The sequence below is a fragment of the Rhineura floridana genome, chromosome 5, assembly GCF_030035675.1.
Source record: "Rhineura floridana isolate rRhiFlo1 chromosome 5, rRhiFlo1.hap2, whole genome shotgun sequence".
Classification (NCBI taxonomy): Eukaryota; Metazoa; Chordata; class Lepidosauria; order Squamata; family Rhineuridae; genus Rhineura; species Rhineura floridana.
In genome coordinates this window covers 155,415,205-155,433,071 of record NC_084484.1, presented here as the reverse complement: position 1 = coordinate 155,433,071, position 17,867 = coordinate 155,415,205, and the positions used below count along the sequence as shown (strand labels likewise).

The following is a 17,867-nucleotide window of genomic DNA, read 5'->3' as shown; positions in this document are numbered from 1 at the left end:
GCTGTTTTTTCAGGATCACTTAAGTAATTATAGGGTGGCTGTGATCATGAAAAATCCACCCTCAATTTCCCCCAAAAAATAATGGCTGGGGGTGGGGAGCACAGCTCGGGGTGCACTCATTTGTCTCACCCTGGCTACAGGGCTGCAGGGTGGGGGCATGAGAGGTCATTCTCTGTGGCACTCCTTAAGTTGTGCAGTTTCCTGCCCACAGAGGCCTAGACCCTCATTAAACAGTTTTCAGCACACGCTGAAGACACATCTCTTTACTTTGGCCTTTCACACCTAAGATTTGTGTGTACAGAACCCACCCTATTGCTGTGACTGAATATTAAATTGTTGTAACCTGCTATAGGACTGGCTGGTGAAAGGCAAGTAATAAATTTTACAAGAACAACAATTTACAAAAACTGTGGCTAGAATATCCATTTCGGCTTTTGGGAGATCTTCTGCCATTCTAACCAAGTTGGATTGGTCTTCTCGAATTTGGACATTAGCTCTGATGAAAACACAAGTTTCAAAGAAGACTGAAAGGATAGTCGTCAACAAACACATTCATTGAAAGAACTGCCAGATGGATACCCTTCACCCAAAGGCCCCAAGGTAGAAAATACATAAACATTAAAACAAAAATTAACAATATAAAACAGAATAGAGCAACAACAGTATTACTCACAGTAAAACCACAGAATAAAACCACAAGGCAGCAGCAAGAGGAGCAACTGAAAAAAAGGAGCTTTCAATACTCAGTGCACCTCCCCCTCCCCAAACGCCTGGACCAAGAGGCATGTCTTCATTTGCTGGTGAAAACAGTTCTGAGATGAGATACACCTCAGAGGAGGTCATTCCATAGGGGTGAAGCTAGCAGAGAGAAAGCCCTTGCACGGACCACCAAAAGGGATTCCCCTGCAGATAGGGGCACAGGGAACTGCCTTACACTGAGTCAGATTGGTCCATCTAGGTTAGTATTGTCTACACTGACTGGCAGCAGCTCTCCAGGATTTTAGATGGGGCCTCTTTCAGCACTACCTAGAGATGCAGGGGGATTGAACCTGGGACGTTTTACATGCAAAGTAGATGCAGGGGTGTATTTTATCACCCTGTTTGTTTAATCTAAGGTCAGACTAATAAATTGACTTAATAAATTTAATAAAAACAGTAAGTATTTCCCCTAAATACTGAGGATACTGAGGACCCTCAAGGTACTTGTGACTTGCCTTCTGCCTTGGACAACCCACCTGCTTTGCAGTTCAGCCACTGAAGCTCTAGAACACCCAAAGATGAGATCATCTGGTCTCCAGCAGAACTTCCAGCTTGTGTTCCTGAAACCACCTTGGAGCTAACTGTGGAACCTGTTTTCTAGCCAGTGATGTGATAGGAGCTGCTCCTCTAATACATAGTTTGATTAACACCCTACAGCACAACTTTTAGAATCAAGACATGATTCTAAATTATTCCCTTGGTGAACACTGACTTTTATACTGTGTTTATGTATATGTTTATGTATATGGATACTGTTTATGTTTGCTTTTTGATTTTTTTAATTGTACCTTGCGTATTCTATTGTAAACCGCTTTGAGATCTTTTCGATAGTAAGCGGTCTATAAATGGAAATAATAAATAAATAAATAAATAAATCTATATGCAGAACATATCATACGGAAAGCAGGTTTGGATCAAAATGAAGGAGGTGGGAAAACTGGAGGGAGAAATATCAATAATTTAAGATATGCAGACGATACCATACTACTAGCAGAAACCAATAATGATTTGAAAGTTGAATGCTGTTGAAAGTTAAAGAGGAAAGCACAAAAGCAGCACTACAGAAGACTAAAGTAATGACAACAGAAGATTTATGTAACTTTAAAGTTGACAATGAGGACATTGAACTTGTCAAGGATTATCAGTACCTCAGCACAGTCATTAACGAAAATGGAGACAATAGTTAAGAAATCAGATGAAGGCTAGGACTGGGGAGGGCAGCTATGAGAGAACTAGAAAAGGTCCTCAAATGCAAAGATGTATCACTGAACACCAAAGTTAGGATAATTCAGGCCATGATATTCCCAATCTCTTTGTACGGATGTGAAAATTGGACAGTGAAAAAAGTGGATAAGAGAAGAATCAACTCATCTGAAATGTGGTGTTGGAGGAGAATTTTGCAGATACCATGGACCACGAAAAAGACAAATAATTGGGTGTTAGAACAAATTAACCTGAACTATCGCTAGAAGCTAAAATGATGAAACTGAGGTTATTATACTTTGGACATATAATGAAAATACATGATTCACAAGAAAAGACAGTAACGCTGGGAAAAACAGAAGGGAGCAGAAAAAGAGGAAGACCATACAAGAGATGGATTGACTCCATAAAGGAAGCCACAAGATCTTACAGAATTTACAAGATCTGAACAGGGTGGCTTACAACAGATGCTACTGGAGGTCGCTGATTCATAGGGTCGCCATAAGTCGTAATCGATGTGAAGGCACATAACACACACACAAGTTGGTATGGGTAGAGATGTTCTTTCACATGTTTGGAGGCCCAAGTTGCTTAGGGCTTTGAATTATTACTTACTGTTTTCAGCTCACTGTGTTATTTGGAAAAACAACAACTTTACATATGCTCATATGTTTCCAAGCCCTTCAATGCTGGATTGGTAGAATTTAAAACAGGGATGGGAGACCTGTGGTCCTCTGGGTGTTGTTGGACTCTGACATCTATCAGTCCCACCCCCAATGGAGTGGTGGAGGGGGGAACCCAGAGGAATGCAGCACTGGGGTTTCCTTCGCCTCCCAGCAAGAGTTATGAGTTGTCACCTGCCAGAGCACCAGGTTAATTGATGGATCCTCTGTGCATGGGCACGTGAATGAGGTGATAATGAGGTTTATTTGTGCCAGATTAGCATAGAGGAAGTGAGAGAATGAGGGAGGAAATTGAGCTGAAGTTGTATACTTATTATCTTTGATGGGGGTCCTACTTAATGCTAGCAGTTTTGACGGTGACACTTCTTTCCAAGACTGTTTGCCTTTCTAATTGAAAGCCCAAAGGTTGCATTTCAGCCAGCTGGGGATTTTTGTTGTTGAAACTCGATGCGTTTTACAGGTGAACCTATGCAGTCAGAAGTAAGCACCACCACAGAGTTCAGCAGAGCTATTCCCAGGAAAATATGCACAGGGTTGCATTTCTTGCTGATCTTTATGAACTGATCTTTATGGCTGTATTCTACTAAGTCATACTCAGAGCAGACCCACTGAACTTAATGAACCTAAGTTAGTCATGTCTATTAACTTCAGTGGGTCTACTCTGAGTAGGACTAGCACAAGAATATCATCCTGAGTTTTATGTTATGTATTGCTGCTCTTTGTTGTGTGGGTGGGTGCATAAAATAATGGATCAACACAACTGTCTCTCCTGGGAGCAGCCATAACTATGGGAGCTATCATACCACTACACCACTGCCCAGCCAGTATGATGGGAGTTGTAGTCCCACAACATTCAGAGGCCAGAATAGTTTTCCATCCCAGATTTAGGGTGGTCAAAGGCTGGCAGACCTCTTGGAATGTTCAACAGCTGCATAGCAGAGGAGCATGGTGTACAACAGGGTTAGGCAGAAAGCAGATTGCAATCTACTGGTAGATTTGGGGGTGATCTGCAATAGATCGACAAGAGTTTAACAATATCAAACAACAAAAAGGTCATTTCTTCCTCTACCTGACTCTACCTAGTTAGGCTGCTGAAACTAAGCATGCATGGAGAACATCCAGGAACTGAGATTTGCATGAAGGGGCTGAGAGTTCAGTTCTGGTACTGAAAACAAATGTGTGAGGCAAGCAAGTGTAAGAGGGCCCTTGTTCCATCATTCCTTCTAAGTGAATGTCCATCCTCTGCCCCTAGGCTAGCAGGACAAATAATCTGATCTCATATAAAGCAGTTTCTTGTGTTCTAGGTATGGATTGTGGTACTCTCTTGAGTCTGCAAGCACTACCTGACAAGAATGACTCAGTGGTTAATTATTTTTGTCTGGATTGAATGATATCTAGGTCTGGGCCCTTACAAATGTTTGTTGGTGAGAGACAGTGGGTAATAATACTTAACATTAGTGTAGTGCTTGCAAGCATACAAAGTGCTTCTCATGTATTGTAATCTTTATAACGACCCTGTATGGCAGGGATGGGGAACCTGTGGCCCTCCAGATATTGCTGGACTACAACTTTCATCATCTCTGCCCACTGGCCATGTTGGGTGCGGCTAATGAGAGCTAGTGCCTTAACAACAGGTTCCCCATCTCTAATACAGCACTTTGACCATCTTTTACTCCTTTCTTCGGGTCCTTGGTTCAGCAACCTCTTTCAGTGACTCTACAAAAGCAAAGAGAGCCAGTGTGGTGTAGTGGTTAAGGTGTTGGACTATGACCCGGGAGACCAGGGTTTGAATCCCCACACAGCCATGAAGCTCACTGGGTGACCCTGGGCCAGTCACTGCCTCTCAGCCTCAGTGGAAGGCAATGGTAAACCCCCTCTGAATACTGCTTACCATGAAAACCCTATTCATAGGGTCACCATAAGTAGGAATCGACTTGAAGGCAGTACATTTACATTTTTATAAAATTAAGGGAAACTTCATCACCGAATTCAGACCATTTGGATCAGCTGCTGTATTTGCAGCATTTATAAAGGCCATCCAATAAAATTACATTGTGTTCTCTGGCTGACTCACAAACGTAAAACTGCAAAATGTGGAATTAATATATCCTACATCAACTATTGCAGATTTTTTTTCAGTCCAACAGCCACATTTCCTCCTGGGCAATCATCCAAGGGCCACATACCAAGTGGTGGGCAGGGCCAGAGACAAAAATGGGCAGAACAACAAATAAACATCTTACCTTTGTACAGTTAGCTAGTTTATACACAGACTCACATACCCCTGCAAGAGGTATTGTCACAGTTCAAGGACACATTCCAGCCAGGCAAAAACACTCTGGGAGCGTAGGGCCAATGAGGGGATGTAGCCTGGGGAAAGCTGGTGTGACCTGAGGAGAATTCCGAGGGCCAGACAGAGGGATCTGGAGGACTGCATTTGGCTCCTGGGCCTGAGGTTCCCCACACCTGCTGTAAACCAAAGGCTAAAACAGAAATGGCCTAATTTTACCAGTCTTTAGAATTCTACACAGGATTAGATAAGATGACTTCTCTCTCTCTCCCACTTCTGTGAGTGATGGTGCAGAATCCTTCAGTTTATTATGAAATTCTTAGTACCTTCCCCCACGGAAAACAATTATTTCAGGCTTTTGCCTGTGGTTTCTTCCCATATCATGAGTCTTCTGTGTCCTCCAATCCCCAGAGCTCCCTACATCAATGAACAGAGACTCTACACTGAGACACATAACTATGAAGTTTATTGATCATGTCTGCATCGCATAGCCTCCATGAGAATTTGTACAATGTTATGTGAACTCCTGAAGCCTTTCCCAGCATGCACTGGGTTCAGTGTAAATATTGAAAAGCAGCCTCTGGAGGGTTCCTGTCCTTTGGTTCTATGCAGCCATCTTCATCTGTCCAGATGGAAATGTCCCAGGGATTATTAGGGAGTATATTATTCTGATAGCAAACCATTCATGCTGTTTTAATTTAACTGTAAATTTCCTCTTTGGTGCATCCCACACAGGTAGTGTTGAGTCTTTTAGAATATGTGGCATTATTGGGGGGAAACAGTGATTCCTGCTGCATTTCCTCAATTCTGGAAGTTACACAGCAAGATTCTACCTCTGATGCTTTTCTTTTTGACTTGTTTCTCCTTGTATATTCCAAGTATATAACTGATAACCATATTAGCAGTTCGTAAGGATCTTCTTTCCGGTTCAGGTAGGCTTAATGATTTAGGGGTGCTTTGGGTTTTCCCATGTAATATTTCTCTGTGCCCTGGAAATACCTTGGTTTATTTCTTGTCCTACAAACACTGAAGTATCTTCATACTTCCTTAGTGTTGCTTGTGTAACATAATGAATTGGACTTCTTCAGGCACAATTCACCTTTATAAAATAGTCTGGTCTATTTGGATGTGATGAGACTTATTTCACAACAGCATGGCCTGTGATAGCACTAATTCATTGATAGTTGGGAAAAGGAATAGAAGTTCCTCAGTGGTGGTCCCATACCTGTGGAAATTCATTGACAACAAAGAGGTAAAGTTTATAGATACCCCAGATGTTTGTGTACTATAGAACTGTTGGTCATGGAGTTGACAAGAGGGGAGCTGACCCTTTACTTAAGTGATGCCCAGGAATGGACATTGAAACAGCAAATGCAATTCAATGTAAGCAAGTGCAAAGTGATGCACACTGGGGCAAAAATCCTAACTTCAAATATGTGCCAGTGGGGTCTGAAATGGCAGTGACTGACCAGAAACGAGACCTTGGGCTCATAGTGGATAGATAGCTTGATGAAAATGTTGGCCTAGTATGTGACAGCTACAATTTGGTGCTGAAATAGCTTTAACTGTCTGATTTCAGTGTTAGTATGCTAGGCTGGATGTTGCTGTTGTTATCTGCATTTATTGTTAATCCCACTGTTGTCTCATGGTGATTGCATATGCTCTGTTTTTATATGTTGGAAACTGCCTTGTGAGGTCTTGCTTGGCCCTAAAAATACACACCCACATCCACACCTTGAATGAATGAATAAGTAAGTAAGTAAGTCTAGGACATATGTACAAAAATAATATTAAGAGCCAAAGTGAAGTATTGTTGTATTGTTGCATCACCTTATGACCATACAGTGGGTTGGGATCCAAAGATCTATGAGTAGATGAGGAAAAATAATTGTTTTGTAGTGTTCTGGATCCTCAGATGTTGTTGGACTACAATGCCCATTATCCTCAGACAGCTTAGCAAATGTTTAGGGACGATGGGAGTTGTAATCCAACACCATCTGGGGACCCAACGTTGAAGAACATTAGGTTCTAGAGGTGTTCTCATGCTTCCACTTGCACTTTGGATTCCACTTCCCTTTCAACATACAGCACTCTGTAAGGTATAAACTGCCCTTCCTTGAGGGGAAGATGTCTTCCACATGTGAAAGAGCACCTTTGGATTCAGATATGTAAAACTACTTTATGCTGAGTCAGGTTTTTGTGGGGGATTTGTAATTAAAATGTAATCATTTTTCCATCCTCAGGAGCAAGCAAGCATTGAATATATGACCTCCTACACCTCTTGAATATATTGTGGGGAAGACAGAAAAATCTATTTTCTCCTGAAAGCTAGGAAGTCTAGTAGTGTTTATCTTTAACCTCAGAGCAATAATTAATTAGAATTACCAATAGGGACTTACAGCCACAGATTTAGCTGGATATTTTGAATCAACATGTTAAATTCAGTCCTCACCATGCTCTCTTGTGCTCCTGTCCTTCAGTTCCTCAGCCTGTTTACTGCCCTCATTCCAGTGGCATCCTTTTCTGCCCAAAATTTATAATCTGTCTTGATCTTAGACTTCCTGTATAAACACACACATTGAGCCAACATCAACCTTCCATTTCCAGTAGTTGCCCTGATTGCTAATATTCTCTGTTCTTTTTCAGCAGCTAAAAGTGGTTGTTCTGTTGGATTTAAAGGTCCAAGAGATGTAACTGCTATTTTCATAGTGTGGCTTGCAATTTGGGGTGGCGTGGCATTTGGAGACCTGGAGGAGTGAAACAGGGGTATTGTTAAGGGAGACCCAAACCCCAGATCTTTTGTACCTCTCCGTTTAAAAATGTAACAATTCTTTTAGAGTGAATCAGCACACTGCAAAACACAGCACAGGTGGGACCCAACCATCCACCATCTTAATTTGCCTAGAGGCACTTATTTTAGTTTTACTATGTACATAAACAGCTATTCTTGCCAATGGATTGAGGGTGGAAGGGAGGGCCCAAACCACATACCGGACACAGAAAATCTTGTTGGCACCCCAGAGCTGACAGCCTGAATGTGCATCTATATATATGTAAATTGTATGCAGATTTGTGTCATAGGACTGTGTCATGGAGACTTTTTAAACACTTGGAAATACCTTCACTCCAGGAATATTTCTATGTTCATTTTACTTGCCCTCAATTGCACTCATTTGTTCTCAGTGATATTGCCAAATCTAATTGGTTCTGATTTTATTTGCTGATGTCCAGTAAAGATATCACAAACGCTTCACCATTGTGATATCGTCCTGATCCCTTTGTGATTCTTGACTGGGTGGAATCATGCATGCAACATAATGCAGAAAGGAGGAAGACAAATCAGCCAGCTTTTTTGGGGAAACAATAGCATCAAAGAAGATGGGGAAAAGGTCTCTTGTTTGGGAAAAACGTTCTGTCCCATAGAAATTGCTAGCTTGGCCCCAGAAAAATAAATTGGTGAAGTTTTGATGTAGTCTGTGTTCAAGAAATTCCAGCTTGCATCTGAAACGTTTTTAAATGTTGAAGGAAAACTGGCCTAAGCAAGCACTACATGACATATTAAGAATTCTCATTTGTTCCGGTCTTAGTTAAAAGCTTTTCAGGAAACATAATAATCTGTTTAAATATTGCAGACGGATGGATTCACTTCCCCCAGTTCTGCCCTAAGGCTAATTATATGGCATGAACTCCTCTCTAATTTTTCTGACACCGTTGTCACATCTCATTCTGACTGAGGTGGACACCTTGCGTTATGAAAGAATAATACTTCTAACTTGAGATGGCAAAATGCTGTAGTATGGAAGACATGTGTTAAACTGAAATCAGAAATCAAGAGTTTAACAGCATATCCACATGTATTTCATATTTTTCTACCTGTACAGTTTGAAGGTAGCTGGGTGGTTAGCGACAGTGACGAGAAAACCTGTCTAGCTGTCTACAAAAGCCAACTTTGATCTCACCTTCCAAATAACTTTACATGGTTCTAGCTCTTGATCCAGCTATTTTGTCCATTGTTTGGAATCACAATATGCCCCAGAATAATTCCAAATGGAGAATTCTCAACATGTACAACAGCCATCATGTACATGTAATGAGTGTGCATGTGTCTATTTCACTGTCCACACAGAGCTGGAATCCACTGGTAATCAGGTGGGCTTCCCCACATTTTTTTCACAAGCCAGGTTAGCATATTTGCCCAGGTTCAGACCCTGAACAAAATATAGTTTCCCTTATATTAGCCTGGCATTAAAAAGCAAGATGTTAAAAGTGGCAAACCTGGGAACTGTGATTGGGCGTAAGACCAGATGAAGGAATCACTTTCATATATCTTGTACTTCTTCTTCTCCTTACCTGGGTCATCAACACACACACCCCGCGCAATTTCTTTCTCTCCCCCAAATGCTCCAAATGGTGACCTCCCATGTCACTCCCCCATCCCAAAGCCACAAGACATATTCCCATGTAGCAGGATAACCAAACCATATAGAAAGAACACCCCAGAAGTACACCATATTACTGTGTGCTTCTTGTACAGCAAAGTTAAACCAGATTCTATGAAATGAACTGAAAGAAAAACCCCTTCTTACGCAATATCTGTAACTGGCTCAGTGCAATATCGAGTGGTATGGGCTTGATTCACATATAATGCCAAATTTTAATTTTATCATATTTTGTATTTGTATTGCAACATTCCGTATTGTACTAACACTGCCTGAAGTTGCATGCGTGACAGGCAAGATAGATCTTAAACAAACCAAATAAATAAATAAATAAAAATAGCACACATACATGATTTCCCACAGAATAAAATTCCTAACCTACTATAGAATTATAAACAAACAAGATGAGTTGTCCTCACTCTCATCACAACTCCTAAGGGGAATATCCCCTCTGGGCATAGCCTGCTCAATGTGGGCACAGGCCTAAAAAGCTATTCCCCAAATGTGGAGCGAGCAACAGCAATGTAGAGGCACCGGAGAGTGGTGGTGGTTGATGTAGTCCTCCTTCAGCTCTCAGTGTTCCAATGTCCCTGCTACAGATCTTGCTGCTGTTCCCACCTAGCTATGCAGATGTTTGGTACATGGAATTTCCTATGATGCCTATGTAGGAAATCTGGTTTGTATAAAAATGATGCTCACTTTCACTACAGACAAAAGTCTTTTCGGCATAAAACATCTCAAGTATGATGTTATGACTTTGCTGCCTGATTACTGTGAACTGGTCACTTTGGTTTTGCCTACAGTGATTCAGGAAGGGAGTCCTGGGAGTGACAAAAGAACCTTAATGTTCCATGATGGCTGGGGATGTTTCTCTGAATGGGTAGTTCCCCTGCAAATGCCATTGTCTGAGATGGAGAGTTTAGGAGATTATGTATGGCTGAATCAGCATGTGGGACATTTTTGCAAGAAAGACAGAAGAAGGGGGTGGGGAGACAGAGAATGTTGTAAGTTGACTGAAGGTGTAGCACCTTGAGGTGAAGGGCCCTTTTGAGAATCTAATCTGGGATTTGTTTAACTATTTATTTATTTCAGATATTTTAAATTCACGTTTCCAGCCTACAGCCTTCCCAAGAAGGTTTGCATTAATACTAATGATACAATTTCATTAAAAACAAATATTAACATACAATACAAATAACAATAACAAGCACAATAAAATGGACAATTTAAATAAGTCCAACAGCAAAATTCAAAAAGCGCAAACCAAACCTCACCAGCTGCCTAGAACAACAAAATATTTTAGGCAAGGAAAACAGACACACTTTTAAAACTTTCTCTAAAACCTTAACTGAAGGATCCAGCTGTATCTCTCAAAAAGGAGCCATAATTGAGAAGACCCTATCTTTAGTGCATTGCCATCCTTACTGAACTCAAAGGCAGACACATGAATAGGGTATCTGAAGCTGATATTAGAATATGGGAAAGTTCCTATAGGGTGGTAGTGTAGAGTGCAGAATTTGTGGGCCTACATGAGTTGTTGGATTCCAGCTCCCATCAGTCCTAACCAGTATGGCCAACAGTCAAAAAAGATGGGAGCTGTAGTTCAACAACACTTGGGAGGAACACAGGTTCCCCATCACTGGGGTAGAGGATCTGTTGCTTTGCAGAAGAGTTTTGTAGCTGTGCATGGTACACTGACACACCGCAGACATCTTCTCAATGCTACAGGAGAAACAATGCTACAGGGACCTTGACAGAGGATTCATTTTTAACTCTGAGTGTCTCCGCTGCGGGGGCCCAAGCTAAGCTCATCAGCAAATAAAATACCACACAATCTCAGCTATATGGAACCTGATGCCACCCACAGGCTCAGAAGCCAAACAGCTTTCTGTGTCTTCTCTGTCAGCCTCATTGTGAGTCTTGAGACTGCCAGTCTTTTGCCCTCTTTTACACTAAGATACCTCCAGGATATCACCTTCAACCAGGGGAGGAGAAAAGACAGACATGCCCCCCTTTTTTGCCATACCAGCAGTCATCTTTCTGAGGTGTCTTCAGCTATTTAGTTTCTGTAGCAACATATTACTCTAGCTTATATTATAAAACTGGATACTTCACGTGCCTGGCCATTTTAGCAGTTCTCTTCTTCTGCAGAATCCAGTCTTACAGCTAGTTAAATCACAGGGCTGGAGGGGACCTCTAGAGTCATTTAGTGCAACCCCAATCCTGTAACAGTATGTATGCAATTAAGGATCACACCTCATGCATCCACACATACTTGTCACACTAAAACGTGTTAAGTCTTTAAGGTGCCATAAGACTGCTGATATTGTGGGAGTGACTCTCTGCCTCCAATTCTCCTTCCCCAAAGCGCCAGAACATAGAGGAGGAGTTGTTCATGGGGAGCCTGGGCTCCAGAAACATCTTGGCGCTCTGTGTGTGTGTGTGTCCTGCTTTTTCTCAATCTCTGTTGCAGGGCAGGGAAAGAGAGTGACAAGAGCATGCCTACTTTCACATCACGGAGAATTAAGATGCGTGCAGAGGGTTGCCCAACCCCCCCCCGACCCACATTACCCATCACCTTACACCCGGTAGTGTAATGGCAAAATCAGAAGTGCAGGGTCCCTTCGTAATAGTCACACTACACACCCGTCATAGACAGGCCCCCTTTTCCACTTTTCCTCATCTGCCTTGCTCTCCCTGTCCTCTCACAAGTCCACACTCCACAACAACAGACATCCCTAGGAGCCAATCAGCATGAAAGGGGAAGCTGTGAGTTAGCTACTGGGAAGAGTCTTCTCAGTGGCTGACTCACCTCCTTTCACTCTGATTGGCTTCAGTCAGCCGGAAAGGACAAAGACTCTTCTCAGTAGCTAACACGCTCTCCTGTCATGCTGACTGGCTCATACTTAGGGACTTGGCTGGGACCTTGCTCCCCAAAAAGTAATGTGTCTATAGTGTAGTTGCAAATTCCAAAGTGCAGGGTCTCTTCGTGTTAGTCACAGTCATGCCCTCTCCCCCGGTTTTGCTGCTGAGGGGGGAAAGAGATCCTTGTTAATGCCTTCTCCCACAACAGACATCCCTGGAAGCCAACAAGCATGAAAGGGGAGTGTTAACTGCTGAGAAAAGTCTTCTCAGTGGCTGACTCACCTTTCACTCAGATTGGCTCCAATCTGTAGGAAAGGTCAAGGAAGCATGTTAGAAGACTCTTCTCAATGGCTAACACACTCCCCTTTCATACTGATTGGCTCACAGGATGCTGGAGACATAGGGACCCTGCTCCCCCCCCCCAAAAAAATAGAGTCTAAGATACACACACCCAGACTCTGGACGACTACACCCCTTGTCTATGACCACCACACCGGATAACTGCACTCCTGCTTACCCGAGTCCTCTGAGATGGTAAGCCAGAGAGGGGAAAATGGCCGCTCCCTGGTAAGACGTCTCTGCAGAGCTCTCTGTTGCCTATATTTCACTAAACCTGTTTCCCTGTTTCCTGTGCTGTTCCTATCTGCATCTGCTGGGTGGCACTAATGCTCTCACTTCAACGTGTATCAAGTTTCACCTTGAAAGCAGAGGTTGGAGCCTCTGTTTTAGAGCCCTTCGGAAGATACTTCTACTTCCTCGAAGGAAACTGTTTTTACCTTTGCTGTTTTCAATTCGATGCTGACCCCCCCAGATTATATGGAAGCTCTCCCTGTGCTGGTGGGAGTTTCTGATTTTAGTCTGATAATGTCTCTCTATACTGGATGCTATAAAGCCTGACGGACGCTGAGTTCAAACTTTAGCTGTGGTTTTCTCTTCCTTTTTTTCCCCCTTCGACTCCAAAGTTTTAAATTTAAATTTAAAGAGACAGAATGCCTGGTGGTTCTTACAAGAGTTAGATATAAAGAACTTGGTTTGGTCCCACTGACTGATGACATAACTACAGTCATTAAAAAGTCCAAACAATGTAAAATCACTGACTTTTATGCTCCTGAGAGTCTTGAGTCTTTGCCAGTGGCTTCTTGTAACACCTCAATGCCGGCGTATGAGGATGTCTGTTTGGACTGGTCGATTGGCCCACAATGTCTAATGAAACTCCACCCAGGGGAGGGCATTAGAGCTGGTGAAAGCTCCTTGGCAGCAGAACTGGCGGCGGAACGGAAGTCTGCCAACACTCCTGCTCCAAACTTTACGCAGGTCCTCAACCCAGCCCAGTCCTCTTTATCTCCAAGCCCTGCATGTTCTACTTCAATCGACCCCGGACTGGCAGCGAGATCTCCTATTCCGTTGTCATCTCTACAGTCTCATTCGTTTCTTTTAAATCAGCCCTCTAATGTGGAAGAAGTGGGTGCCACGGATCAGAATACGACAACCAAACTTCTAAATATGCAACTTGATTTAATAAAGAGCCTGTTTTTCAGATGGACTGAGGATTTACAACATATAAAGAATCTTCTAACGGAAAGCATGGGACAACTCTCACTGCTTACAGCTTCCCTCTTGCCTTGTCAAGGGGATCCAGTTTTGCTCCAGCCCTCCACCTCTACTATGCTCACTCGAGAACTGGCTCTGCCATCTCAGCCAGTCAAAGGTTCTAACCCTATACCTGAACATGGTCTTCCACCTGATCTACCACCCAGAGAATTCCATACCTTTGCTGGTAGACCCCCCAACACAACAAGCCCAAACTCCAGCTGCAGTAAATCTCGGAGTAATGTTGCGACAATTGCCAAAAAGAACATCAAAGGAAAGTCTGCTAAAGCTCCACCTAACTTAAAAAGGAAAACAAAAAACATCAAAGCTGCTGGCAATTCCAGGAAGGTCTCAAAGCTGAATTTTAATAGACTCTTTAAATTAATGGACAGAAAGGAAAAGGGGAAAGCTGCTCTGAATCGAAGAAATAAAACTTCAGCAAAACCAGGCTCCAGACTTAAATCATCTCAGCTCACTCATCGTGCCAAGGCCTGCCCTTCATGCTCTACTGCCACCATCTCCACCGAACAGCACATACTTATACAACCATTGGAAACAGGAGTAGTTTCTCCTCCTGTTGGAACTGGTATTTCCATCAACTTTGTTGATCCCCACCCTCTATCTTGGGAAACCCGGAGATGGCGCCTTCAGCTAGACCAACTGTCTCTGGTTTTCACCAACTTCCCGAAACCCTATGGGTGGCTGTCCCAGAAAGATCGTATAGCTCATCTACTGGAATTTCTGTCTCCAATAGTTAATCATCAGATGGGCTCTGACTCCTTCAAAAAGATCGAATACCTCTACTATAACTCAAGAACGGCCCGTGCTCTGGTCACGTTTACTTCATCCTATATTGCCAACGTAGTGTATTCTTGTAAGGCAAAGTTCCTACCTCAAGGTGTTGAGATCAAGAGATACTTTAGCGACAACTCCCCTCCTTTTCCCTTGCTTAAAGGCAATAACAAGCCACGATCCGTTAGTCATATACTAAGCCCATTGAAACTTTCAAGTGGAGAATTTGACATAGGAGTTTCTTCCCCTATAAAATTACCAACAGATGATCCAGTGCCCCCTAAATTGATCTTGTCTAACTCCTTTGGTAAGGGCGGCACAGAAAATTTTCCCAGGTCTAACTTAGACTTTGCTGTGGAACTCCTATACCCAGAAGAATCTCTATTGGTTAATAGTTTTGACGCCCTTCCTACTCAAGAACAGCATCAAATCCTGTCCCGACTGTTATCTCTAACTGCTCTCCTTAAAAACAGGACTAACAGTGGTAATACTCAGAAACAAAAAGTCACATGTCAGACTTTACCTGACAATAATGATAACAATGCTGACCTAACTTCCTCTCCTCCTATGCTCTCTCTATTTCATGAGGCCATGTCCTCCGACAAGCAGTTTTACACTAACTTATCTCCTGAAGTTTATCCTGTAATAACCCATCATAATACTACTTTAATAACAGGCCCTCCTTCAAGCCCTGACATAGTCCTTCTATCACGATCTAAGCTGCCCCAGTGCAGGGGCCTCACAAGTCCACCTAAACGGGAACGTGTAAAGATCTCATCTCCCCCAATGGCTCTCAAAACAAATGTGGAGCCACTTCAAACCTCGGTACATTATGACCATACAGAAAATTCTAACCAGAAACCCCTCGACTGGCAGGCCACCCGCTTTCTGAACCCCCATCAATTGAGAGCCCCAATTACTAAAAGCAGACCATTGAAATCTCCGTCTCAACCTTTGACTCCTCTTGCCCCTTTTAACAACTGCTGCGTTCTGACGACCTCTCTTCCCCAACTAGAAATTTTAGATGAGAGTGATTGACTAGTTTCCCTTTCTTCTCCTCTCTCTCTAAAAATTCTATCCTGGAATATTGCTGGGTGGAACTGTAAGTGTAGCGACCCTGGTCTCCTGGCCTATTTAACTAACTTTGATGTTATTTTACTTCAGGAGACCTGGTGTGAAAATCAGATCTACATTGATGGATTTGCTTCCTTCTGCACCCCAGCTATCTCTTCCAGAAGAAAGGGAAGAGCCAGACAAGGCCTTTGTACCTTTGTCTCCTCTGCGCTAGACGTTAAAGTAACTGAGCTCCCGATTACAGATCCAATGATTAATAGCCTTATGGTTTCTATCCTGCTTGTGGAATTTAGGTCATTTCATATGCCCCTGCTAGTCTTTAATATTTACTTCTCTCCTACTTCTAACAGAGAGACCATCCTGTCTAACTGGATTTGGTTTGATTCCCTGTATGTCTATTGGACTTCTTTGTATCCTCAAGCTTGTCCTGTCTTAGCTGGTGATTTCAATGCAAGGACTGGGTCTTACCTGGTGGATGCCCCTCAGTTAGGTTTTCTTTTGAATGTCGACAAGAAACATCTCAAGAGCAAAGCCCGCCACTCAAAAGACTGCCTTTTAAACACAGCTGGAACTGCCCTTCTTCAGTTTGTATTTAAACACCAATTGTCTATTCTAAATGGGTCCTGAGCAGGAGATGATTGGGGAGAATGTACTTTTGTTTCCTCATGGGGTTCAAGTGTAGTCGACTACATCATCATACCTACCCGGAAGGACTATACTAACCATTACTTCAGAGTTGCTGATCGCACAGACAGCGACCATTTACCTCTTGAGTATTCTTTTAATGTTCATGGTAAAGCCCATTTATACAAATCTCATTTGTGTTCTTCAAACTTACCCCCACTGGATACTTATAATAAAATCAAGTGGTCACCTAAATTTGACCAGATATTTTCCCAATTTGTCAAATCTCCCCATACAGTACAACTGGTAACTCAATTGACCCTGACCGATTTGCCGAGTGTAGGCTTGACCATTTATGCTGACTTGATTAAATCTGCAAATGCTATATTCCAAAAGTCTCTAGCGCCCAACCACGGTCACTACAAAGCCCCATGTAACCGTTGGTTTGATAAAGACTGTAGAGCCTTAAAGCGTAAGATTAGTTCTGCATATCGCGCTTATCGCAGTAACAACGAACGTCAGCTTCCACACTCTTATTATGTTCTGCGCAGAGAATACAAAAAACTGATAATTAAAAAGAAACATGAGACTATACATGAATCTTGGCACTTGCTTGAGGTTGCAATTGCAACTCGCAATTCCAAGACTTTTTGGCAGCTAGTCTCAGGAGCTCTAACTACAACGACAGCCCCAATTGCCTCATAACCACTGAAACCTGGGAACAACGCTTTCATGATGTATTTAATAACGAGGTCTCTTCAGATATCTACTCTTCCTTCCCCGTACTGAAAGATATTCCCGAATGGCCCCCAGTTGAACCCGACTCCATTGCCGATTTGATTATAAAACAAAAACGGCAAGGCGGCAGGCCCTGATGGCATCCCACCTAAACTTCTCAAGTCTAACATAACCTGGTGGGCGCATATGTTAGCCTCTGTTTTTACGAATATTAACAAATCTGGATTGATCCCGGTCTCTTGGCTTAAGGCTTTTGTTATCCCAATTTACAAGAAAGGACCACGTAATGACCCGAACAACTATCGACCTATAAGCTTGCTCTCGGTCATGGGCAAGATTTATGCCAGTTACCTTGGCAATAAGCTAAATTCATGGGTTAGCTCCAATAATATCCTGGGCAACGAACAGATTGGTTTCAAACCAGGCCACTTGGCCTTAGATCACTGTCTAACCCTGGCCCAGCTGGCTTATAAGTATTCTAGACCAGGTGGAGGCAAACTTTTTGCTGCCTTCATCAACTTAAAGTCAGCCTTTGACTCCATCTCACGGCCTCGTCTTTGGAATAAACTGGAATCCTTACATATCGACAAGCGACTCTTATGCCTTATAGCAGCATTATACCACAACACCTCGGTCCGAGTTCGGTGTAACCCTCAAGGCCATCTCTCTCATGAGATACGGTCTACACAAGGCATCAGGAAGGCTGCAAATTGGCGACTATGCTATTTAACCTTTATCTGGCTGATCTCCCCTCAGCCTTGCAGGATATACAATCACATTCTCCCAAACTAGGTGATGACAAAGTCCATA

The 17,867-nt window shown here is 42.7% G+C and overlaps 1 long non-coding RNA gene across 3 annotated transcripts; it reads right to left on the bottom strand.

Moving 5' to 3' along the window:
- Positions 1-5,337: 5,337 nt before the first annotated feature.
- Positions 5,338-13,261, bottom strand: LOC133385461 (uncharacterized). 3 transcript variants are annotated; one of them, XR_009762884.1, is made up of 3 exons: positions 12,757-13,009; positions 7,388-7,682; positions 5,338-6,160 (listed from the first exon to the last, which is right to left on the bottom strand). It is a non-coding gene; the product is annotated as an uncharacterized LOC133385461 (long non-coding RNA). The 3 variants fall into 3 exon arrangements; XR_009762885.1 differs by lacking the exon at positions 12,757-13,009 and adding an exon at positions 13,016-13,261 and having other exon boundaries at positions 5,340-6,160; positions 7,388-7,496; XR_009762883.1 differs by having other exon boundaries at positions 5,341-6,160; positions 7,388-7,496.
- Between the last annotated feature and the right edge of the window lie 4,606 nt (positions 13,262-17,867).